Below are 26,525 nucleotides of genomic sequence, written 5' to 3'. Positions count from 1 at the left end.
TTAAAAATGTCTGTATTGTGTACATGCCATCTAGGATTCTGGTTTCAAAGAAATTCTAATTAACAAATGTATCGCACTGAACATCAGTATCAGCTATCAGAAGAGAAAGCCCTTTGGATACTGCTCAGTGAGACAGAGATTTTAGTCACTTTTGAAGGCACAAATACCTTTTCTACATGTTTTAAATATGCTCAAGTACATAGCTTTTTCCAATTTTCATTGCATATAAACATTATAAGCCTTTATTTACCGTGGATTCAAAATACTGGTTTTAGTATAAATTGAAATAGCTGAAAATCTTTAAATTGACTTCAATTTGTGTAGTCACACATGCAGGTTTCCATTGAGGAGAGATCAAAAATATGGAAATTGGTCGTACAGTTAAAATAAAACTCTATTTGTCAACCTTATTTGAATCATGCACATAACATAAACTGTTTATTTTGCACTTACCACATAAAGAGAGTACATTTATTGGACAGTAATGACAACGTTTTATTTGTATTGATGAATTCAGAGTCGGGAAATCCAGTCCAAAATTTACCCTACAAGATAATAAAAGTCCTGTTAAAAGTTTACAGTTTCTGGATGAGAGCAGGAAGGAAAAATGTTTTACATATTTTTGAAACTAACAACCAACTAAATAAAGAGGATTTTTTCTGAAAAATTAAACTCTCCAGTATTGAAAAATATATACACATGTGCATGCCTGTGTGTATGCATATATGTTTGTGTGCATCTAGACGTGCATCTTGATGTTATTAAAATTGTAGGCAGCAATTAAAAAAGCAAAATCATATGACCTAGATTTAACTTTTACTGCTGATGGGGTTTTCTTACAGGATTTTTCATTTTTCTGCAAATTGTGGTCAGCTTTCTGCATTATATATTATCATATTATTACATAATGTAGCAAAGAAAAACAATTTCCTAAAACTAAAAATAGATTTTTTTTTTTAAATTGAGTGTAATAAGAAATAGTTAATAGTTAAAAATACTTGAATTTGATTATATTGTTTTTCTAATTTTTCTATATTTCATCTGTGCTTTATGTCTAGGCAAGAAACAGTAACTACTATGCTTGATGGCAATCATAATACTGCAATCTTCATCATGAATTTGCGGAATTTACAACAGCTATTCCTATACAGTACTCAGAATCTCCACTTTGCTGAGGAAAACAACTTTTGTTGTTGCCAGATGAACTATTTTATGCAGCTGGTGGAAAGATACAATGCTTATTCCGATAAACCACATGCCTATGGAACCGCACAATGCTCATTCTGCAAAACTGCATCCAACATCAACCAAGAAGAGGAAGCAAAATAATCAACCAGTCCAGTGATGTCAACTCACTTCCACATTTGGGAAGTAACACTGAGTTCATCAAGTTATCAGGTAAAACTTTGGGGTAGACAATCAAGGACCACGCAAGGGACACCCAGGAGAAGGATTGCATTCATCAGTGGGAGGGAAAACATGTTAATGATTTTGGGGAAATGATTACCATCTGTGTGTGTTTTCCAGGAAAAAACAGTGAATATGTATATAAAATATAGTACAGAAACATGACCTTTTCTGTACTTGGTATGCATGACAGGCTTGAAAATATTCCCTGTACCTCCAGCACAGAATGAGAATGTCTGCTTTTTAATCTACACTGCTGTTAAGGAGTGTTATTTTACCTGTTTTGGTAACATGTGACGGACATTCAAATATCTATGAGGTAAGAAGTTATTCTTATTAGAATACTTATGCTTAATTTTGCTGTAGAAGTACAATAAATAAAGGGTATTACTGAGTTCAATCAATAATGTCATTTCAATTTCTTAAATATGAAGTGTTACAAAACATATCTTAAAATCTTGCACAGAAACGTATGATTTAAGCAATTTTTTTTTCTCTTTTGACATCAGGAAAACTCAGCTGTGAAATTCTTTTTTAGTGTCCTGGTTCTGGCCAGAAGAGGGTTAATTTTTCAGTTGCTAGCAAACTACTTCACAGCATTTCCTGGAGCAGGGGAAGGGAGTCCCTTCCAATTTCTAGGAGGGTGGCATGGGAAGCCTTGGGTATTGTTGTTTGTGTGCGAATCATTTGCCTCTTTCTTACAGCCTGTGTCATTAGTATTGTTGCTGCTACTGCCTGTTTTCTTATCTCATTGCTCTTTCCAGTAAATTGTTCTGTCTCACCCTGTGATCTTTCCTTTTTGTGTCTCCAATTTCTCCTCTCCAGGGAGAGGGACAGGGAGAGGAGGGAGTGAGAAAGCAGCACTTGATTCAGTGAGAGTACTGAATTGAAAAATAACATTCCTAAACCACAATATAGACACCTGTTTTCTTCAGTTAAGGGTCTAAGCTCAGTATATTGAGAGGAGTTTTTAATTTACCTTGTGAAAAATAAGCAAAAAAAGTGATTTTTTTGGGTTTTTTTTTTTTGGTTTTTTTTTTTTTTTTTTGCTTCACAACCTTAAAATAGGGATTATAAAAGTGAGGACTCTTCTGTTTTGTGTTTTTTAAGGAGGGGCACACTTTACAGAATTTTTTAAAAAATTACTTAGGTCTGCAGCTGAAGTTGTATCAACAGAGTGACAAATGGGAACTTTTTTGGTTCACATATTTGGACCTTATTTATAACTTGTATTGAAGCTCAGATATATATAATCTGGAGCATGTTGACCAGAGTGGGTAGTTAGCACTCTAAAAATATTAAATAATTAAATCCAAAAGTGATTGCTGCCAATTACAGGGACATTATTTAAGAGAAAAATGAAAAAAGAAAAGTGGAACTGTATATGCTCTTGGGCGGTTGTGTTAGCTGGGTCATATAGAGGGAAATATAATGAGTAATCACTGTCAACATTCTAAGTCATTACAGAAATTATTATAAATGAAGATATTTATTCAGCCCATGCCAGGCTGAGGGAAGAGATTTCCAGAAGGTAGACCAGATGGTCAAGTATGTTTCACTGCAGACCTATGCTGACCCATTCCCAGCGCTCCAAAAGTCCCCACCGTGTCTCCGGGACACTGAAATCAATAGTAATGTCAGCTGAAGTTTGCTGTGCAAAAGTTCAGATTGTCAGAGACAATACAAATCTTTGGTACCTAATTCTCAAGATTCTTTATACACTTTGAGGAATTTTCTTAGCCCTCTGGGTAATTGAGTGAACTGAGGTCAATCAGAAACTGGCCATTTCTTAAAGGTTCGGGGTTTTTTTAAATAGTGCACTTCCACATCCTTTAGTGTGAAGTACTCTATGACTAGAATATTTTCTTAGCACTCAGAAGCATTGGTTTTGATTCTCTTTTTTGAAGGGGCAGCTTTTATTTTGATAGCCTTCATTGGCGTTATTAGCTGAACATCTTGTCCTTTTAAAAATATTTATAAATTTCAAGAAAAATTTCAGTTAAAAACTAAGCAATATCAAGTTTGCCAGACATAAAGGAACACTGCAACATGCTAATACTGAAGCAGTGTAATAACAGACTAAAGTAGTACCCACTGTAAGTTCCATCTCCTTCTTGAAAACTTTTTTCTATGAGTTACTTTCCCCAGTAGAGAACTGTCCTCTTGTAAGAGTACTATTGCCAGAATGTCTTTCTGATAGGACCTTTAAATATCACCTTGAACACTAAGATATCTATCACCCTAGTCTGAACATTTTTTTAATTGAGCCATTTTGTGGAGGCTTTTGACATCTCTTTCATTGATGTTATATTATCATAATCCTCTTTTTAAAAATTTTGTTTTCAAGACATTAACCTCTATTCTCAAGGGTATTAAGCAGAAAAAGGCTGAGGCAAGAGGAAAGTGAACTAGTCACTTTACTTATGTAGCCAGTTCCCAACAGAAAGGTTTATTTAGAAGAAGACTGACTAGGATTACTCAATTTCCTGCTTCATTGAGGATCATGCCATCTTAGTTCCCTTGGCTCTGTGTATAAGGAGCTTAATGAAGAGGGAAATTAATTCTCAGTGGCAACCACCTGTAGCTACTGACTTATTCACTCATGCTCTCAGTCCTCCCTGGCCCCATCTGACACATGTGAGAGCATTTGTCACTCGTTTGAATCCCATTTTCTGAGCACCTTATGATGCTGCTTGGGTTTCTAGCATATGACTGATATGCAGTATAAATAGGCTACAAGTACTTGTGTAATCTTTTGCATCAGGAGTAGATCATAGTTATTTCAATGCAGTCCCTCTGGTCAACAAGCCTAAGCATTTTGCTGGCTCTCCTCTCTCTGATGGAAATACTGAACTCCCAGGTACTGCTGGTACCAGGCTGTTATCAGAACTTCCACAACTTACTATAATACTGCAGTCCAAAGAGAAGTTCTGAATTAAGGCATGCTTAAACTTGAGAACTCAACTACCTGGTTTTAGATTCTTGTGGCTGTGTTCCATATGGTTCTGGGGGTTGTCCAGTCTGACATTTTGCTCATTCCTAGGCCCAATAACAATTGATAAAGAAGGTATTCCATCAATTAATCTCAGAACTCCTGATTTTGAGGATAAGATAACTGAATGAATTGCAAGCTAACAAGCTTGCAATCCCTAAGAAATCTAATTTTGCCAATTTTTAAAAGGTTTTATTGATGTTTTATTTGTTTGTTTTGTGTTGGTTTTTGATTGATTGTTTTTGGTTTTTACTGATTGGCATAGATTGTGTTTACTGATTGGTTAGTTTGTGTTGGGTTTGCATGGCAAGATTTTGGTAGTGGTGTGCAGAGGGTGGCTACAGGGTGTGTTTTCTGCAAAAATGCCAGACTCTTATACCATGAACAACAGAGCCAATGCCAGACAACTCCAGGATAGACCTACAGCTGGCCTAGGCAAAGCCCATCAGTGATGGAGGTAGTGCTACTGGTATAACAAATTTAATGTTATCTGACTTCAATTTTATCCTTAATAAATTGAACGAATTTCCACAAGCTGAATTTGTTTTGCCCATAATGGTAATCAGTGGGTGATCTCTCCCTATCCTTACCTCAACCCACAAGCCTTTCATTATATCTTCTCTCCCACGTCCATCTGGGAAGTGACAGAGCAGCTTTGGTGGGCACCTGGCATACAGCCAGGGTCAACCCCACCCATAATTAAACACTAGCTGTAAGCAGAGAATTAAGTCTCTAGGTGCTGTGAATCAAACACCAAAAACATGCATATGGCTAGTTAATATGGCAGATGAGAACATGTTGCATGAAATTTGCATGGTTTTTCTCAGAGTAACAGAATCATTAGTATATAGCTTGAAGACAGATGCCTGCAATCATTGCTGGCCATCATATCTCCCACTTACAGGCAATTTAGGTTCCTTCTCATGACATTAAGAGATGAAAAATTACTTCTTTTTTCTTGCCATAAGGTATTTATCTCATCCCATACATAAGTTTTCAGACTACAGGAGAGGTCTTTTGGATTAAAGCTTCTCTTATCTCCATGCTGAAAGTGTTGCCTGAACTATTCCCATAGTTTATACAATTAATAACAGTGACTAATCTCAGGACTTTTCTCCCTTAACAAGCACCCTAACCAACTGTTTTATACCTTCCCCTTTCAGTATGACTAGTGAAATAGTTCACTAATTTGTGGAAAGTAGTCTTTAAACTAGTTAACTAGATAGCTAGACCAGTGTTTTGGGAGATAAATTATGAGCTGGATATTTTTAGACACAGAGAAAATAAACTTACATCTCCTGGCAGTCTCCTAATTAATGAAAACCTGATAAGACAAGCAACACTTCTTTCATGAAACACTTTTTTCTTCCTTAATGGAGAAGGGCTTTCAGGATGACTAAATAGGGCTTCTTGAAATGTAGACTGAATGATTCATTGTTGATAGTACTTTACCAAGTAAGAATATAAAGAAGAGAGTTGAACAAAAAACAGTGTCTTTATTTTTTCCTACAGGAAAATATAGCAAACACCTTGCTTCAAAAAGCAGATTATTTTAGATGAACTATAAACAAGTTAGTGTACAGATATGTTTTCTGAAACAAGATTTGAGAACTGCTAAATAGTAAGATTCTCCTGGTTGTTTAACTCAGAACCAGTGGAAATGAGCAGCCTGCATTCATTGCTATATTCACTGGACTAATTTTTAGGCATTCCTTTAGAGAAAGGGAACAAGAAAACAGATTCTGTTCTGTGGTTAAAACATTTACCTGGGTTAAAATTTGTTTCTTCCTGAGGATTTGGTTTACGAGGAGCTGATTAGCCCGAAATATCTCATTTTACAGGAAAATTCTAACCATGCCAAAGAACACGCATACTCCCTGTGTAAAAGGTGCTCCCTAGAGCATTTACCTTCTGAGAATACTGAAACCATAACTTTCGTAAAGGCATGCAAATGTAAAGATATGCTTGCATATATATTTTAGCCTTTCAAGCTCAATTCAAGTCTTGCCCGCTGTTTGGAAGTATTTTGAAGAGAAAATTCCATTGTGTAAGATTTTCACTGTAAGCTTGTAAAGAAAATTGTGAGGAAGGAGATAATCCTGCAGTTGCCAACTTGCTTACACAGGGAATATTAAAAATCTTAAAATCTATTTCAATACAAGGTTGCATTTTGGGTTTGTTTCTCACCAAGCTTACTAAGAAGTACTGTGATAAAGTAGTTCTCCCTGCTTGTTATGACAGAGTTAGAAGAAACAGGGATTCATCTTACTATTTCCAGAAGTTTCATTGAAGATATGAAGACAATTATTTGATTATACTTTTGTATAATCAATTAAAATAAAGTGGAACAGAGACTGAAAAATCCTACAATCCATATAAGCGTCACTACACGTTTCAGATTCAACACCTACCTGCTTAAATATAGCATTAATAAGAATAGCCATAGGATCAGAGAATATGCTGAGTTGGAAGGGACCCAGCTCAGGATCAGGATCGAGTTTGACTCCTGTGCCTGCACAGGACCCCCCAAAGATCACAGCCCGTGCCTGAGAGCATTGTCCAAACGCTCCTGGAACCCTGTGCTCAGGCTGGTGCTGTCACCACTGCCCTGGGGACCCTGTCCTGGCGCTCAGCCACTCTTTGAGTGAAAAACCTCTTCCTGATATCCACCCTAAACCTCCCCTGACTCAGCTTCAGCTGGGTGCTTATGAGAGGGAAGAGATCAGTGCCTGCCCCTCAAGTGGATGTTGAAGACTGCAAATAGGTCTCCCCTGACAAATTTATCATTACACATAAAAAAACTACAAAGGTAAAAAGAATTGTACACAGAAACTACCACACCTTAGAAGAGAATAAATCAGACTTTAATTTTCATTATAATTTTCTTTTTGTTTCATTTATTCTCTTACAAAGATTGCAGAAGAATTTTTGACCACAATACTCTTAAAATGGATTTTATGTCATTAATTTTTCCCTCTAGCTTTTGGAATTCTGCAAGTATCTGTAAATATGTGATCAAAAGTAACAGTCAAAACAGGATAAAATCAGAGTAACAGTGATGTTAATGAGATTGCTTCAGCTGCAATTAGAATATCCCAATAATTTTCATAAACAATTGTTATTAGATTTTCAATAAATCTTTTGTTTGAAAACTGCTAATTCCAAGTATGAAGGAATGTGAATGGACAGAGGTTTCATTTTTGCTGGCTATTTTTCGTTTTATGTCTGCTTTTGAAGTGCTGTAATTAACTTTTTAACAGGAACAGTTTTATTTTATTTTTTACACGGTTCTTAACTGTAAATGGGTGGTGCCAAGGGAAGTTCTGTACAGTAAAATAGAGAATATGTAGCGATTGAGAAAAACAGATTGTAAAGTATGTTCTTCCACACTGTGAAATCCTAATGATGACAGATTGCTGTCATCATTAGAGACTGAGCTCTGCTATTTGCCAAAATGATTACACAGCTCTGACAAATAACCTGGAAATATTTCAGCACAGATTATTTGAGGCAGTAATATATTTCACAACACAAATATTTCTGTGTGTATTAGAACATATAAAGCATCTCAGGCTACATAGCTCCATGTAAGTTTTCAGCCGTGCCGATCTGTCAATTTTCTTTAGCTCCATAAGAAACTATTAAAATCTCCCTCCAGCAAACTTCACTTTTCTCACTGATACTACTTTTACCAAGAATCATGCATCCTGATCTTGCTCAGCATCAGCTCTTCCTTTTCTATTTTCTCACCACCCACTTCCCTTCTTACTTTCAGACATCCATCTTAGAACTTTGCTACTGTAGGTGTATGGCTGAATCGTATAGAGAAGTGAGTTATTTTCAACCCATTGCCTACACATTTGTGCCCTGTTTAATTGTGAATTTGTGATGGTTTAAAAACAGCAGTCACCTTTATAAAATTGAAAAAGATGAGGACCACTATATGTGTTTATATTTTTTCAACCTTACTGAACCCCTAATTTTTTCTTCCTTCTGATTTCCTTCTCCTTCATACCATCTGTTTCCAATTTTAAAGGATTTTTTCGCATGTTCTAATTAGTTAGGATTTTATTACTTTTACTTTAATGTTTCTACCAACACTTACCTCAGTAAGTAACTGGTTCTGTTATGACAGAAATATTTTTCTTATTCTTCATTAAGAAGAACCATTGTCACTATATCACTGCTATAACTATTTCCTACCCACAGTTTCCTAGATATTATTTCACACGATTTACAAGAGGTCATGAAAAACATTTTATTTTTTACAAAATGTTCCAAATTTCCAATGTTAGTAACAATTTTATTTGATGTATTGAATTTCATAATATTATTCATCCATCCTTTGTTTTCTCAGAATCAAAACCAGACATTTAGTTTTGTATTTTCTTTGGCACTCTTGCACTAAGAATAGGATATTCATGGAGTGATGCAAACTAAATAGGAAAATTTTTTTAGGTATTTTTCAACTCTACACACGTGAACAGAGACAAAGAAGATCAGAAAAAATGTCTAACCAAAACTGAGTTACAGATGGTTAGGATGCTGTTAGTAAGAGATGCCTCTGCCCAAATCAAGGTGCAAATAAGACCATATGTGGAAGTCAACAACATAGATTTTATTTATTTACTGGTAAATGTGAGGCAGAGAGCCAGAAAGAAAGAGAGAAGGGAGACATCAAGCTGAGAGAGTCACCACTGTGGATCCAGTGGTATGCTGCTGGTCCCCCTTCACTCTTTCTAAAACAGCAAAAATCATCTCATTGTGGAAGATTTCTATTCTAAATAATAATTTATTTGATGTTGCACTTAAAAAAAGCTATTTTCAAATGCATTTGTCCCTTGAACTGATTGATGTGTCAATCAATCACCTACAATCAGACCTGACCCTACCATAAGTTAGGAAAAAAAAAAGAAAAACTATTTTGACATTAGGCAGAGTAAGTCATGAATGCATTCATTCTCTGGTGAATCCTCTTATCCTGTGTCTGGTATTTGTTAGGATTAACGATAGAAATAATTTTAATATCTCATAAGTCCCCTTGGCTCTTAATGTTGTAATTAGTTAATGATCTGGGACACCACATTGTCACCATTTATCTGAACCCATTCCTTTGTTGATACACAACCAGTAACTTGTCTCGTAGTTAAACACTGAACACAGTGCTGGAAACACACTCCAAGAATGACAGGTACATGAGGATGGCTCAAGTTATGCATCAATCAGAGGGAGATTACAAGGCATGTGTATAAAGTGTGGTTACCCCCCCAGTAAACAATGATGAGACACGGATGAGGAGAAGGCTGGTGTACTCACAGACTTTTTTGCCTCATTCTTCCATGGCAACCACTCTTCCCACATGTCTTGAGTGGATGGGCAGCAGGATGGGGCCTGAGGAAGCAAAATGGGAAGCAGGTAAAATCAGGTTCACAACCACCTGATGGACCTGAATGTATATAGGTCTGTCAGACCCCATGAGAGGCATCCGAGTCCTGATGGAATTGGCTGATGTAATTGAAAAGTTACCTTGCCATGCTCCAAGATATCTGAAAAATCATAGCAGTAAGAGGAAGTCCCAAGTGAATGCAAAAAAAAAAAAAAAAAAAAAAAAGAGGAAACATATTACCTATTTTTAAAAAGGGAAGAAATGATGATCCTGAGAACTACTGACCTGTCAGCCTTACCTCTGTGATTGGGAAGATTGTGAAACAAGAAGTTATTCCAAAGCACCCTCTACTCTGCTTTCAGGAAAAACCACCTGAAGCGCTGCATCCAGCACAGGAAGGACATGGACCTGTTGGACTAAGTCCAGAGGAAAGCCACCAAGTTGATCAGAGGGATGGTGCACTTCTCCTATGAGGAAAAGCTAAAAGAATTTGGATTACTCACTGTGGAAAAGAAAAGGCTTCAGGGTGACCTAAATGTAGCCTTTCAGTATCTGAAGGGAACTTCATCAAGAGAGATGGGGAAAGACTTTTTACAAGAGCATGTAGTACCAAGACAAGGGGGAATGGTTCCAAACTAAGAGAGAATTTAGATTAGATATTAGAAAAAAGTTCTTTACCCTGAGGGTGGCGAGGCACTGGAACAGGTGGCCCAGAGAAACTGGCTGCCCCGTCCCTGGAGGAGTTCAAGGCCACATTGAATGGAGCTCTAAGCAATCTGGTCTAGTGAAAGCTGCCCTGCCCATGGCAGAATGCTGGAACTAGATGATCTTTAAGGTCTTTCCCAATCCAAACTAGTCCTATGGTTCCATGACCATACCTAGGTTTCAACAGGACTTTGGCAAAGTTCCATTGCTTAGTTTTGATTCACATAAAAGGGAAACATATTAATGCCAGGAAAAAAATGATGTGTAGGCTTGAATTCTAAAAAGTAATTGTCCATAATTCACATGAAATCTGGAAGCATATTCAAGCTTTTTACTTAAAGCTGCTAATTTATAAAATGGATTTTCGAAAAAACGTTATTGTTTTCTGAATGACAACCACAGAGGTTCATTTTAAAGCACAAATTATATAGAAAAATATTTAAATAAACGAAATGTAAATGCTAATACCAGGGAACAAAAGCATGTTATACAGTATGAAATAACTAGGATAATTATGGGGATAACTGTCATCACATAAGCAGCAACCAGCTGGAAGAAAGATGATGTTTTGGTCATTTGAATGACCAAATTTCAGGACCAAAACAAAGGCAAGGAAAGGAACAGAGCCAGTAGGACTAGCAGGAATCATTCGATGCCTCAGTCATGAGAATACAATGGGCAATGCACTGGTAATTAAACATGAATTCACAAAGTGGTAAATATGAATATTCTGATGGCCTTGATTACAAGGCTCAGCAAGTGATTTCCTCTGAAGTCAATGTAACAGTACTCCACATAAGTAAATTGTTCAAAATAGAATAGATGAACAGTAGGCATGATTTGTTTGTAAATAATATTAGTTGTTGGCAAAAAAACCCAAAAACAACATGTTCATTAATGGAGTTTAAGGATCAGAAGTGTTTGGATAACAGAAAAAGCTGTTAGGACTTTGTTTATTTCTGTTGTTTTATAGTGCACTTCAGTCACACCAGTTGTAAAATTTTAATCTTCAAGGTCCCATATATTTATGCAAAATATATTAATTCATTAATTATTAATAAAGACAAAAGTGTGATCCTGTAATCATCAACAAATTGAAACAGTATCTTTTTTGTCTCAGAAAATTAAGATGCAGATGAGTAACTAGTCAAAATCTATTATTCTACATTTTTAATATGAGAAGTGTTACCATAGTGATTGTAATCTTGCTGTAAACCTACAAAAATGCATAAAATTTTGTCCTCGCTCTTCATGTCTGAATCATAAAACTATTCAACTGACTTAACAACAATTTTACTGTGTTTTTAACTTGGATAGGGCTATATTTTATATTAGTAAGATATCTTTATTGCTTTTAGCTTGTCAATAATGGTGATAGTCACATTTTCATAGTTTGTGTTAACAATTTTTCTTCCTGTTTTCACTTAGCACTTTCTTTCTTTCTCAACAATTGTCTACTAAGATGACTTTTAAATACATCTCAGTGTATGTTAATAAAGCTACTGGAAGTCATTTGATCTCATCCAATTTTTGATGAGGAAATTTAAATGGTTTCATTTCATCCTTTTTTCTGCATCACTCATGAGGAGAAATAGGCATTTCTCAAAGATAAGATCTCAAAGATAAGTAATTTATTTTCTCTGGATTGGACGGAAAGGTTACATTTAAATCTAATGAGCTAGAACTTAGATTGCTCCTTTAGACAAATGAAATGAAACTTCAATGATTATGTGAAAAAAATCTGTGAAGATGATTTGATTTTAAATAAAATTTTCACACACATTTCAAGTATACATTAAAAATTCAATTAAATTTTCTTCAATATGTAACATGCAAACAAGTTAGAATATATTGTTATAGAGCACAACCACAAAAAATCCATGGATCTGTCTGGGCATGTATTTCTGCATGGTGCTTTTTTGTGGATTTTTCCTCAATGGATTTTTTTCCCCACTAACTGATGTAATCATTTACAGTGAATGGATGATATTAATATCAAACTAAACTCTGAGGAAAAAAACTTTCCAAAGACAGATGTTACCTAATTAATAGTTCTATTTCATTCACATTTGTATTACAGACTACATAGCTTTGCTTGCTTTTTGAGGTGCATAAACAAATGCTTGAGATGAGGCTATCAAGCACATTTGAAAAATGTTTTGCTTCCCTTCTATTCCTTCTCTTGTAATTCATTGGGTTCTACACTGATTTTCTTAGTTAATGTTCTTTATGTTTAATGATGCAGAGAAATACTGACGATCATTTCCTTTTTATACCTACTTTTCAGAGGTTTGTGAGTAGCAATGTCTGAGATACAAGAGCTGCAGCCAGGAGAATGGAATATCAGGAATAGTGATGGATCTATATAAATGATTTTTATTCATTTTTTTAAACTCCATCCTCTTATTATGTATGCAAGTTCAAACTCTGCAGAAAGTTATTAAAAGATTCTCAGACTATTCAACATTGGAGCTTAAATTTGAGGAAGTTAATTCAACATTAGCAAGGGCTTCAATGTCCTGTGGAGCCATGAAGAAGTAAGTGAAGGTGTCTATGATAAAGTTCTTTGATGTGAAACTGCATATATAGCTGGGATTGCTCTCCTAGGTTCTTACAGGTTTGAGGCCCGGAAAGAAGTTCTATTGTTTCTTCAATTGAGAGGTGAGCAGATTTTAGGATTTGGAAATTTTGAAAGAAAAGAACAGGTTTGCATCTTCCATAAGAAGAACTTTAAAAAAAAAAACCAAGTGAGACATGGTAATTGTATGCTTTTACTTCCTGTAAAGATTACCTGTTTTAAATGGAAATGCATATAATTAGCTAAGAGATAAAGAAACAATAAACTTTTTAATGCTCAATGATAGCACTTTTTTCTGAAATTAGGTACATTAGTTAGGAAGAATGAAGTTGAAAAGATTTCGTACATCTAAGTCTAATATTTTTACTATTATTTTCATTAAACAAGAGAAATTTATTTTATTTTTTAAATCACTATTTAACCTGAGGCAGCAATGAAGTACTATGCAGCCACTCACTTCCTCCCTATCACTGAGGAGGAGAATCAGAAATGAAAGGTAAACCTCGTGGATTGAGATAATTTATTAACTGGGGAAAAAAAAAGTAAGTTACTACTAACAAGACCCAAGAGAAATGAGTGATGCAGAGTGCAATTGTTCACTATCCACAGAGTGCCCATCCCCAATAGGGATCAATCCTCCTTCCAGAGAACTCCCTCGGTTTATGGACTGGGGATGACACTCTGTGTTGTGGAGCTCCCCTTTGGTCAGTTCAGGTCAGCTGCCTTGGCCCTGCTCCTCCCAGCCTTTTGTGCACCTCCTCACTGGCACTCAGCACTATTTAACAGCAGCTAAACATTATACCACACTGATATAATGTTTTGTGCACCTCCTCACTGGCACTCAGCACTATTTAACAGCAGCTAAACATTATATCACACTGATATAATGTTTTGTGCACCTCCTCACTGGCAGACACTGAGCACTGCTCAGCAACAGCTAAACCATCGTTGTGTTGTCTACATTATCCTCATACTGAACCCAAATCATGGCCCTGCACCAGCTACTAAGAAGACAATGAACTTGGTCCCATCTGAAGCCAGGATATTTTTATTAGTGTACACAATGTAAGTTTTGAAACTAGAATGGTTTTATTCTAAATACTTTCTTGTTTTCTGAGGTTCTCTAAGTAGTTTATTTACCATCTAAACTGCAGGCTTATATGTAACTATATGCTTTAAATCATTCCTCTGGTATTCCTAAAACAAAATTCCTAAATCTGCATTTACAATATGCATTGTCTCTCATGTTTCAATAGCAATTATCTTAATTTTAAACTGAAGATAATAAGATCTTGATTGTCCTGTTTATAGTTTCATAAATCTATTTATTAAATCTGTATTGATACAAATTCTGGTTGTTATCTTCTCAAGCTCTATTTATTCTTTGAGGGTTTTGACCATAAAGTTTAAATTTATTGTTCAATTAATCATTAGTTAAAGCAGGACAGTGAAAATTATTAGGATGCTCCAACGGCAAATTAATAAGTTGCAATAGGCAGAATACAATCTTACTGTCACGGCTATCAAAGCTCATGCTGGGCTGGGAAATCCAGATGTTGGTCTTATTCACATGAGAACATTTACAAATGTGATTGTCCACATAAACAGGGATTGCAAAGACTAAATTATTAAGTTACTGTTTACTGAGTTTCACAAGAAGCAAAATAAGGACTATGTATTGCCTAGGCACAAAATGTATAATTATATAGATACTCTAATAAAGATTATAAAACAAAAACATAGACCAGAGGAAAAAAAAAATTGAATATATTCCTCAGCAATTGTCTAAGTTTATAAAACAAAATGTTACAATACAAATTTGTAGAATCTTTTTCTAAGAGGACTTCCTTAGGTCACTGATATTTTTTATTATTTTGTAAGGATTCAGAAAGTTAGAGACAAAATAATGTAGACTGAATAAAAAGTTATATACATTTGATACAGAAAATATGAGACAACCTTTCTTCAAAATAATAATAGTAATTGAGGGAATTGTCTATATTTAAATAATTTACTGCCTTGTGTGAAACTTCTTTCTTGTGTAAGCAAAAAATATCATTAAAGCATGTAGATCTATCTATTTATGCATCTATCTAAACATTACTAATCAACTGTTTTATTTAGTTTCATAATAATGCATTTGAAAATATCAGTGAATTGGTGAAAAACAGATTAAACCCATTAAAGAAAAGGGGTGACAATGAATATTTCACTAAACAGAAAAACTACTAATTCTTTTGTTAGTATTAAAACAGAAGACAGAATTTGATTGCTAAATCCCAGATGAGGTCTCCCAGATGAGAGACCATTGTGTAGATTACAATGGTCTCAGACACTGTAGTAAAAATGTGTGATTAATTTAAAACTATTGTTTTCCTCTCTTTTCTCTGCATTGAATGACTAAATTCCATCTGGCAATTAAAAAAATAATAATACAAAAAAAGACACAATGGGTCTGGTTCTTGGAGTCAAACATTAGAAAGTTGTCAAATAGCTGTGATTGTTATGGTGTTATTCAAATCACTCCAGCTGAGGATCTGACTTATCCCTGTAGCCCTTGCAGTACTTGAACAACCAAACACCCCAATCAGTGATCACAAACTTCAAAACATTCACACCTTAGATGTTATGTTTCCTGTTTGCCCCTGACACTGCTGTATCTCTGGTTAGGCTTCCTTTAGAATGATGGTTTTTAGACACTCAACAGCACAATCAACAGCAACAAAAGCAGAAACTCATGAGGAAACACGGGACAAGAAAGTCTGGGATGTAATACAGGCATTGAGCACCCTGCACTGGCTGCTCTGCAGGAGCCTTTGGAATGGCTGATGCATCAGCAAATGCAGGGCTCAGATATGGTGTCTGCAGAGACTTGGCAGTTTGACTCTTCTTGGCTTCTGATTCTTTTTCTGTCTAGAAAGAGAAAACTGCACAAATAACTAAAGAATAAGAAGAGATCCTAAAGATCCCAAACCCCTGAAGTAAGGAACACTAAGATTTCAGGAGTGCAATTTGCATCTTTGTGCCAAGCAGTGTTAGATATTATAATATATTTATCATCTCAATATGTTTCTGTAATATAATGACTCCCCTCAGAATCTGATATGGTATTTATATAAACATAAAGGACAGTTTAATTTATCTGTCATTCCACGTACTAACAAAAATGTTTCTATGTCATGCATAGTTGTACATAATGTAATCTAATTAAAATCTGCAGTTTTGCCAGCACCTTGAGCATATTCCTAATCTGCAGAAAATGCCACTTGGTCTTCTGGCAAAATAAATCATTCAGAGACAAGATTACAAACGGTAAGACAATTACAACACAAGATCTCTGAGAAACAATCAGTTCTGTTTAGATGAAGTGACTGGGAAGAAGGCAATAATAGCTTTGCAATATACCCAATGTCTTCATAAAGCCAAGACTGAAAACTTGTTCTTCTTGTGTGCTGTGCGTGCTTCACTGAAGTAGTTTTAATTTGAGAGACGTGACTTCTCTGTACTCAGAAGTCTGAAACTAGTGAATTCTGGTATTACTGGGCAACAGAAACATGATTTTAACTCCTTCACTATGCCTATGTCTGTTACTTAACACAAGAAATGGTTCAAAATTACCATGAGAGAAAATGACATCAGTAAAATTTAGGGAACATGACTGACAATAACATAATACATCCTACCCAGATTTTATCCTACTCAAAGTAACTTGGATGACCATCAAACATAAAAATTGCAAACAATTTGGAAAAAAGTAAATAGGCTAGGTTCCTGTTATGAAGAAAAAGGAGATAGCTACTACGAAGAATGGACAATATATTTGTCAACTTAAGTATAAATTTGTACTTGCAACAGATATCAATCTACATATCTGTATTATCTATATCTATAGCATCTATCTCTATCTATATCTATATATCTATATATCTATATATCTATATATCTATATATCTATATATCTATATATCTATATATCCATATATCTATATCTCTATATATCTATATCTCTATATATCTATATATCTATTATCTGTATTACCTATATTTAGATCTATATCTATCTGTAGTATGCATATCTATACATTTCAAGATAATTTAAAAAGTTTTGAAAATAATTTTGAAAAGCATTTGTGAATAAAATGTACAAATAAGGTTAAAAGAGTTTAAACTCATTCCAGTAGAGAACTTGTGTTCATTTCAGGATTTGCATCCTTTTCCTTTTAAACTCCATCTCTCACTGCCTCTCAGCTTAAGTTTGATGAGTAAGATTTTATTTCTAGCAGATTTAGTAATGTACTTTGAAGTAAAATATAAATTCAGACACAGGACTTTTTTGTGGTATTTTTTGCTGTTGCTTCTTTTTTTCCCCCAATAATATCAAATATTGTATTAACACAGTTTTCTTTCAGTTCTTATTTTGACTGTCTTGTTCTTCCCTATATTATTGTGTGATTACAGTTTTAAGCAGGATCTTTATTTCTTAAAATTCTGACTGAAATATGTTACTTTGAGATCTAAATTTCTCTAGATTCTGCTGCTTCCCAGCTGAGATCTAGGGAGGCAGCCTGTGATGCTCATATAATGAAGAGTTTTATCACTGTGCTGTTTTCTCATTATCACTGTTGTTGGCATTTCTAGGTGAAAATAAATTTGATGGTAAATACAAATACAAATACATGTAAGTGCATTTCTGCCTGATTCACAAGGTTTCATCCTGGGCCTCAGGTATCATTCTGTGTCTACCCTACTACAACAGTTTTTATTTAGGAATCATCAACAGTTCAGTATATACATTTTTCTTGTCATTACTATAAACTAAAGTTTAACTAAAACAATTTTAGGCAATAGTTACTTTGTCTGCTGGACAAATGTTATCACAGCTATCAAAGTCAGGTCAGACCAATAGAAAGTCAACAGCCTTTTCCTAATACTGAGAAAAGTAATATTTCCTATGCTGTATGATGCCAGAACAGGAGATTAAATTGGAAAAAGTTTTCATGCTACTCTCGTTGCTATTCACAGTTTTTCAAATTACACAAATATACTTTTTATATGCATAAATTGGGTGAAGACAGAGAAAAATATTTTATTAAATTTGGACTTGAGAGTCTTCAACCACAAAAAGGAGAGTGAGATATGAAAGAATATTATCAAGAAAGATCTATAATTTTTTTAAAGACAAACACTATAATCAAATAAGAAATGAATGACTAAGGCTTGGCATCAAATTGATGCTGTATTGTTTCTAGGAAGCAGGAATTGCCATATTTTGAATTATCTATAATCCTTGGTTTTGTCCTTTATGTATACTTCCAAAAGCCTTAATATTTCTCTTTTATTTTTATAAATTTCTTTTACATCTTTCTATTATTATTAATGCAAACCAAAGTCTTATACAATACACTTATGTTGTTTACAATATATATGTTTCATTTTTCTCTCTCTTAAATATTCAGGTATATCTGTAGAGAATGCATGTAAGCATAACACTGAGAGCATGTAATATGAAAGTAAGTCTTTTCAATATTGTAGTTATTTTTTAGACAAAAGCACTATTTGTGAATTTGTGCTGGGAACAAAATGTAATTTATATGCATTTTGACATTCAATTTTCCATCTGAAAACCAGTCAATAGCTACTTTAAGTTTCTGATTTTTTTATGATGCCATGTAATACCAATGAGTGTGGTGTTTCTCCTTGCACATCAATCACTTTGGAAATTCATAAGCATATATTTCTATATGGGCTACAGTTTTGTTAGTTCTCATTAAACAATTTAAATTACAGAATTTAACATACGAGGGAAGAGAACACCAGCATTGTTTTAGGTAATGGTGGCTTTAAGAACATTAACAAAGGATCAACATTAATAATGTTTCTTCCTTACCCCAAGACAAAATAAACATATTTGGTTTATTTATTGAATGTTCAGTTTCTGAGGTAGCTTTCATATTAGGAAAAGAGAAATGGCACAGAAGAATTATTAAGTTTAAAAGCCGCTTCATCAAATGCACAATCAATAACTTTTCCAGTGAGAGACTACCACAAAAGCAAAACAGGAAAAAAAAATCACAGATTCCATTTCTATGTCTTAGTTTCTTCCTGGCAAGGGGGCTCTTTATGTCCATTCCAAATTCCTTATTTTTTTCCTTTTTTAAAATATATTCAATGTGTTAGAAAGAAAGACATGCAAGAGATAATCAAAAAGTAAAAATTAAATCATGCTATGTCACAATGGGATGTCATAACACCATAATTATACTATTGCTCTGCACATAAAATTATAATTTCAAGGCTATGTTAAAGAATTAAGCCCAAAGAATAAATAATAAAGCAAGTTTTGAACCTATTTATTGAAGTAAATGCATATTCTAGTTCCTGAGGCTAACATCAGATAGTTTTGCTCCTAACTGGAAAACAGGTATAAGATGCAATGCTATTCTTACCCTTATTCAGCTTTCACAGAATGGGAGATTTTTTGGACCTGATTCTAGTAAGATTCGATAAGGTTCATTCTGTAATAGAATAGAGAAAAAAAAATGCTTAATATAATTAAGCATATAATATAATATAATTAAAATAAATTTTAATTAAATTTAAAAGGTTTATTTATATTGAATCTAGTTTAGTAGGGAGAAATATTTCTTAAACTTTTAGAACATTTCAGAAAACAACTGGATTTATTTTATTAATTTTATTTGTCTATTTTTCTGTCTTACAAGACCAGATAGTACAGACACAGGTATGACCCACATGTTTAATTCTTCATATTTTATCCTCGTTAAATGTAGCTACAACACAAGCTGTTCTATAGCACCACAATGTTAAAATCACAATCATTTACTTGGAACAAGCTGTTGAAGATAATTATTTTTCTGAAGTTCATAAAGAAAGAAGCGAGTTACACATTGCTACATGTTTGCGGATTATTTAATTTTTGTATCTGAATTTTCAATGGTGACCTTTTTGAGATATGGAATAGAATTTCTGCTTACAAGAACTGTCAGACTAATGGCAATAGAAGCACATATTATGTGGCAGAAGTGTCAAATCCTTGACTCCTCTGTTCTAAGGAACCTCACCTCCACTGGAGATTGCTCAGTGAAGTGAGATCATTTTATGTTCATAACCATTCCTATTTAGGGTCTTTTTATATTGTTCTTTATTTTATTTTTTTTTTCAGCCTGCTGATCATTGTTCTAAGTCATCTCTGCTGTGAAAATTGTAATGCTACATATTAGGAGGGCAGTGGATCAAAACTGCCTATTGGGGACCTGTGGTCCTCCCATAAAACGATAAAAAGCACCATGAAATTCAATGCTGGAATTGTATGTGAGCTGATAGCGTGAATAATGAAAAAAATCATAGCTAACACTTCTATCCAAACTGTTTAATATGATGCTTATAAAAACAGACACTACAGAATTACACTACACTAAGAATTTCATAATATACCTTAGTGCCAAAATTTAAGATATACTGTGAGATTCACAGAGAAAATATAGAAATTAGAAATGAAGAAATTGTCATGGTATTTTTCTAAAATGTTTCTCTTTTCTTATGCAAATATGGGCAGGCATAAAAACTCCAGAATTTCATTGAATCCTACAGAAATGGTATCAAGAAAAGATTATAAAATTTACAATGCATTGAAGACTTAAGAGTTTCTGCTTTATCCAACAGCTAGTAGATTGTCAGCATCTCAAACCTAGGTTCTACTACTCTGCTAGCTCCAGAAAAGGAGCAGGAATGGTTTAGGTTATGAAACCAGACAGAGGAAAGAAACCTAAATGAAGAGGTCAAACACACCATTAAATCAATATACACCTGGGCAAACAAAACTCTTCCTCCTACTCTCTCCCCTTTCTAGTAAACATCCATCATTTAAGGGAAGAAAAAATAAATAAAAGGGATAGGTCATTGTAGACCACCACTGGGTTCAGGTGAGCTAAGAATCCCAATAAAATATTCCTGAGTTAGGCTTTAAAGAATATGTAAAGAGCATAGAAAAGCATAAAGGTGGTGCACTAGAACTGCACATACAAGTTTGTATGGAATTTGAAAAATGTCTGTGTAAAGAAGTGTATACAGTTTGATCCACACCATTTCAGAAAAAAAGAAAACAATCACCAATATTACAGGTTGTTTCATTAGGGAAAGAATATTGAAGTCAAAGTTTGCTGTGGACATGGAGAGCAGGAGAAATTTGATTTAATAATGTAGTAATAACTAGTAGAATAAAGGTTAGATGGGTAGAGATGGTTCACGTGCGCTTGATGTGTGAAAAGTCTAGGAGACAGAAACACTTATGCTTCAGTGCATGTACAGTCATTAAGTACTTGGAGAAAGACAGTTCTTCTTCAGATTATTTTATCGTTTTTTATAAGGACTGAAAAATGGCAGATATCAAAAAAAAAACCAGGAAGGCTGGACAAAACTGATCTGACATTGTGGAACCCTATTTAATCTTTAGATAGACAATGTTGATAAAATTGAAAGCACTTTTTGACACATAAATTAATGTAAAAATATTAGTCATTAAAAATATATTTTTTTTTATTCTTCTATTTCACCCTAGAGGGATGCTTTAACACAGTAGTAGCAACTTTGGTAAATACATTTATTTAATGATAACAGAGATTGTGCAAGAATCAGAATAATTATTTTCTAGAATATCTCTGATGTGGGTGGTAAAGATACAGAAAATCACGTTCAACTAACTCTTTTCCAGGTCACTGGTGTCAGAACTCAACAGAAGAAAAAACCCCTAGAGCAGACACAGCATACAAGCCATGGGCTTCTTCTCAGGAAACTGATCTGCAACACTGAAAAAGCAGCTATTAAGTAGAAAGATGTAGATGTAAAACAGAGGAACATGCCTTTGAAAACATCTACACTCAGTAACCCACTTCCTGCTCTCATTTGTTAGTAAAATATCCAGGACCTCTGAGTAGTTTAGTCCATGAGACTTGAACTCCCCACTGGTACTAAAAAATTCTGATTTTGGTTTGTAATCAATCTACATCAAGTTTCATCTAACCCATATAATCTTTAGCAAAACAAATAAACAAACAAAATCTAATTAAAACCATCAACCAGATATTTCAATCAATGTGTCCAGTGTGCATCACAGGCTTGCTATAATATCAGACATATATTCAACTATTAAATAAAAAGGTGCATAATATGATGGAAGTTTTGTAATGTTGGCAATACTGAGTTTCTGTGAGACAGCTATGGCTTTTTCCCCCTATCAAGCAATCTCCAAAGCGTAAGTTCTACTTAAATGAAAACTATAGCAAACTTTCTTGGTTAATGAGATTCCATGTTAATCCCCCATGCTGCAAATCAATTATTTAAAGCCTTTCACAGCTAATGAATCATATAGTACTTTCTGATTAATGCCAACAAGCTAGTTGTAATGCAGCGAAGCAAACACTCTTAACCACCTTGTTTTAAGACTACTTCTCTGTGGCTAAAGAAGAAATGACATAAAAAATTCTAAAATAAAGTATTTTTGCATAAGAAAAACACAGAACTCAAACTGCAGCAGAGACCATTACTATACTATTGTCATGCTTTCTAGTCAAAGACTAAGAGCCATTGTATGTTAATTGTAAATTCTGCAATGCAATACTCAACTATCAATGCTTAGCATTTTTCACTAAAACCTTTTCTACAGAAGCATCTCTTATACTGACTGTTTCTCACTAGATGTTGATGAAATAAAGTACTGGTACTATAGTAGAAAGATTAAGTGTTCTGGATATTTTATTAATTTAAGCAATGTAAGTATGCTGTTTCTCAGCTTATCTGTGATGCATTGTGATCAATATTCTGCAATGGCACTGAGTGAGATTTTCTCAATAAATGTATGTAACAATGGTATGTTATTGAGGAAAGAAGTTTGGGATAATAAGGAAAAAAGACAACATGGTAAATTACTAGCATCCAGGGAAAAAAGAAAAAAAAAGTGATAAAATTTGTCATTTAAAAGAAAAGCGTTTAGCTACTGCTCTGGTTTTGGCTAGGAAGGAGGTACATTTCTTCACCGTGGTTTTTATGGGGCTACGTTTTGGGTTTGAGACCAGAAGAGTGTTAATAACAAAGAGGGCAGACCCCTTTGTGGGGTGCCTGGTACATCTGCAATCAATTGCCCTAGGGGTGGTAACAGAGCCCCAACAATTGCTATGGACTGATACAGAGCTCACCGGACCAGGATGAAGGTCCTGAACACCTGCAATATATTGATGACATTATTATGGGGGGTTTCATGCTTTATCCTGAGCCAGTAATCAAGAACAACACAGCTGCTTGCTGGCTTCCCCACCAAAAAGATTGAGGAAAAAAACTGGAATGGTAAAAGCTAGGGAACTCGTGGATTGAGAGAAAGACAGTTTAGTAGGGACATCTGTTCACAGCTTCCCATGGGTAGACAGATGTCCAACTACTCCCAGGAAAACAGGGCCCCACCACCACAATGGTTACTTGTGTGTAACTCCAAATGTCATCACTCCAAATGTCCCCCTCTTTCTCCTTCTTTCTCTCCCTTTATACACTGAGGATGGATGTCTCATGGTCTGGAATATCCCTTGGGTCAGTTTGGGTCACCTGTCCCAACCTCCTGTGCACACCCAACTTCCTTGCCAGCACAAGTGCAGACAGCAGTGTGGACAGCAAAAAAAGGCTTTGGCTCTCTGCTCAGCAAGAACAGAATTATCACTATATTTATCAACCCTATGTTCAGAACAAATACAAATACATACCAGTCACTATGAAGAAAATTACTCCAGTCAAAACCAGAACATGGGGTAATGCAGATTTGTTTGGGAAAATAATAACTTAGATTTTTCTGGAAGCTAGTTTTGCTATAAAACAATTTGAAGTCAGAGGCCTCAGACTCCAGAAGATCTAACTGTGACCTCTTCAGGGACCTACACAGGAGGACAGCATGGGAACATACCCTAGGGGTGAGGGGTCCAAGAGAACTGGTCAGTATTTCAGGACCACTTCCTCCTGGGTCAAGTATACAGATGTGTTTGAGCAGGAAGGTTAAATTAGATGCCTTCCATTGATCCCCTCCAATCTTTCCCAATCTGTGATTGTCACCTGCACAGAGATCAGCTTTTATGAATAAAGCAAGATGGGCATCATTACATTGTAATGGTTTTAATCAATATAACAGCTATGTCTCTATTAACTTACTTACAAAAAGAAAACATAACATTATCAGGAACCTGACAGTTCTGGGGTGTCTACTGTAGAAGGGGAGTCGGAGAGGATTCCTTCTTATAGATTTCTCAGACAGATAAAGCACAAACGCAGCAATATTTTATCTGAGAACAGTTTATTGAAAAGGAAGATAAGTATTCCTACCAAGGGCGTATAGAAAAGGTAGTAAAGAAGAGAAAAGAGAGAGACAAACAGAACGTTAGGACCCCGCGGTACCTCAGGCGCGCTATTGGCGGCAAATCGGCGGGCGGAGCCTACAGTGCCGGGGCGGGCCGGGCGCCATTTCCGAAGGGCCGCGGCTGTGTGTCCCTGCTGCCGGCCCAGAACGGGCTGCCGTGGCCACGGGCGCGATGTCCGAGCGGCCGCGGCTGTGTGTCCCTGCTGCCGGCCCAGAACGGGCTGCCGTGGCCACGGGCGCGCTCCTGGAGCAGCTGCGGCTCCCAGGGCCGGGGCGCCGGCTCCGTAGGAAAATAGCGGAGCGCTGCGGGGCCGCGGGGCCGAGCTGCCCCGGGGAAGAGGCCAGCAGGGCCGGATAGGGAGGGCAGGCAGGGAGGAAGCAGGAGCGCAGGGAGAAAAAGGCCAGAGGGGAGGAGGGGACCGAGCTGAGCTTCCGGGCGTGCCCCCGCTTCCCTCCAGGAACCCAAACAAGATGACCCGGGGCTGTGGCGGTGCATTCACTGATTTTATGAGCTAAACTCGTCCCACAGCCCGATTTCCTGGGCATGTTTCCCCGGCACAGGGATCTGCCCCGCTCGGCTGCCAGGCGCAGCCTCCGGGGACAGCGCTCCCAGCACGGGCACAGCCCCAGCCGCCATCCTGCACTTCATGGGTTACACATGCTGGGGAATAAAGGAAAATCAGATTGGTCCCCCTCATAGGGGTATGTTAATAAAATCTGAATGACCAACCATTGATTTGATTTCAATCTTGACGTATTGACTTTAAAAAAAAAAAAAAAATATTTTCAGGGAATGTGTATTGCAAACAAAGAAACGATGAAAGTCATATGGAAAAGAAGTTTCATGTAGCCCCTCAAATCACTGAAACATGATATTGCACGTAATAGTCTAAGAACATAAATAGTCATAGAGGAAAAAAACAAACAAAAAAACAACAACAACAAAAAAAACCCAAACGAAACCCAAAAAAACCTCAACAGAAACCACCAAAAAACCAGAATAAAAGGGAAACAGGATAAATACTAGAGTTTTATGTAATGTTGGACACTTGGAGTTACCAGTCTGTGAGTTCTATCTTTTACTTGATTTTGGAGAAATAAAAACAAATCAAGGTATTAGACATACATAGATCACAGTATAGCCAGCAATAACAATTTATTTATGATGAATACTCAACTGAGGTAAAATATGAAGAATATGCCATTATGAAAAAAATATTGATTACAGGGCATTTTTATTTTCCTAAAGAAATATTTTTGTATTTTTACATGATTAGAAAATGTTTTCCATTTTTAATATGAGATATTTTTGTATTTTAAAACAAACAGATGCGAATACATACAGAAATTGAATATCTTTTATTGATAATAATGAATAGAGAATCTTGTACTTAATTTAAAAATATTTAAAAGATGTTGGTTGAATTTTGTGCAACTTTATCTTTGTTCAGAGAAGGACCTAAAATGAAGTATAGTAAATGAAAACTCTTCCCAACATGTGTCTTAGGCAGATAGCTAAGAAATGGTCAATGAATTCCTTAGAAAGGATCTCCCAGATACCTGAGCTCAGTTCTAGGTGTGCACTAATTCATTATTTCCTGTGATTATTCAGGAGTAAGGCAAGCAAGATCTTTATGCTTTTAGCAAATTTGCAGTTGTTTTGTGCCTGCATGTCACTAGTAGCTATTTGAACCTTATTGCTTTTTTCACTAGTAAAGCAAGACAAATAAAACCAGTGGTGATTCCTTCATCTTTTGCAGACTTGATAATGTTTAGGCAAATATCAAAGAAGACCTGGGTAAACTTAATCACCACAGCACTAAGGAATTAATCTCCCATGATAATTATTCTCTCCCATGTCACTTATGGTGATAAAGTCCTTAGGACTTTGTTCAGTCTGGGGCTACTTCTATCTCTGGAGCCAGCAACTGTGTAACTGTGGGGTGAGAGGAATGGGGAGCAAGGTGGAGGAGAATCAGTCTGTTGTCTACTACTACTCCCATATGGAAGTTAACAGTTTGGCTGTGATATCTGCACCAAAGGATTA

At 35.5% G+C, this 26,525-nt stretch overlaps 1 long non-coding RNA gene across 1 annotated transcript in view; it reads right to left on the bottom strand.

Moving 5' to 3' along the window:
- The window catches only part of LOC113459027 (uncharacterized), a 46,659-nt gene extending 21,750 nt beyond the window's left edge, over positions 1-24,909 (bottom strand). Inside the window, exons 1-5 of the long non-coding RNA XR_012580526.1 lie at positions 24,517-24,909; positions 19,515-19,583; positions 10,071-10,265; positions 9,716-9,790; positions 454-545 (exon numbers count right to left, since the gene is read on the bottom strand). This is a non-coding gene — a long non-coding RNA (uncharacterized LOC113459027). The remainder of the gene's footprint in view (positions 1-453; positions 546-9,715; positions 9,791-10,070; positions 10,266-19,514; positions 19,584-24,516) is intronic.
- Positions 24,910-26,525: the final 1,616 nt, after the last annotated feature.

The sequence above is a fragment of the Zonotrichia albicollis genome, chromosome 5 (assembly GCF_047830755.1).
Source record: "Zonotrichia albicollis isolate bZonAlb1 chromosome 5, bZonAlb1.hap1, whole genome shotgun sequence".
In the NCBI taxonomy this organism is placed as follows: Eukaryota; Metazoa; Chordata; class Aves; order Passeriformes; family Passerellidae; genus Zonotrichia; species Zonotrichia albicollis.
The sequence above is the reverse complement of the archived record's forward strand: the minus strand, read 5'-3'. Positions and strand labels throughout refer to the sequence as shown.